This window comes from Phacochoerus africanus, chromosome 6 (genome assembly GCF_016906955.1).
Source record: "Phacochoerus africanus isolate WHEZ1 chromosome 6, ROS_Pafr_v1, whole genome shotgun sequence".
NCBI classification, from domain to species: Eukaryota; Metazoa; Chordata; class Mammalia; order Artiodactyla; family Suidae; genus Phacochoerus; species Phacochoerus africanus.
In genome coordinates this window covers 47,580,126-47,580,996 of record NC_062549.1, presented here as the reverse complement: position 1 = coordinate 47,580,996, position 871 = coordinate 47,580,126, and the positions used below count along the sequence as shown (strand labels likewise).

General features: G+C 31.6%; 1 pseudogene; it reads left to right on the top strand.

Moving 5' to 3' along the window:
* Nucleotides 1-529: 529 nt before the first annotated feature.
* LOC125130151 (uncharacterized) lies at nt 530-624 on the top strand (annotated as a pseudogene).
* Nucleotides 625-871: the final 247 nt, after the last annotated feature.

Sequence of the window (871 nt, the reverse complement as noted above, 5' to 3'; positions counted from 1 at the left end):
CAGTTTCTTGTACTTTTCAGAGAACAAGTGTTTTGCTACTTTAGGTAGGTTTATTCCTAGGTATTTTATTAATTTGTGGTGATAATTAAATGGCATTATTTATTTATCTTTCTTATATTTCATTATTAATGTGGAGAAATATGAAGGATTTCTGTGTATTAATTTAGTAACATGAAAATCCACCACACTAATTGATGAGCTCTAGTGGTATTCTGATAGCACATTTAGAATTTTCTGTGTATAGTACCATGTCATATGCAAGTGACAGTTTTACTTCTTTCCAATTTGATTTACTTTTATTTCTTTTCTTCTCTGATTGCATTGGCTAGGATTTCCAAGGCTATGGTGAATCAAAATGGTGAGAGTGACCATCATTGTCCTATTCCTGATCTTAGGAAAAATTTTTCCACTTTTCACCATTGAGAATGATGTTAGCTGTGAGTTTGTCATAAATGTCCTATATTATGTTTAGGTAGATTTCTTATATGCCCATTGTTTTCTGGAGGGTTTTTTATTGGAAATGGGTGTTGTACTAGCTTCAGCAGCATATATACTAAAATTGGAACAATACAGAGGGCCCTACATAAGGATGAAATGAAAATTAGTAAAGCATTCCATATTTTTACAAAGACTACATAAAGGTGAAAAATCACCCACTGACAAATATTATATCAAAACTAGCAAGCATAATAAGAGGAGAAGACAAATGCAGAACATTGACAGTACATCTGAAAATAAAAGAACAGCAGCCCAAAATAATTCCATACACATAGAGAAGGTTATATCCAAACCTAATGGAAACCACAAAACTAAGAACTATAATGGACAAACAAATAAGAAAGAAAAAGCAAACAAACACTACCTAAAGTTA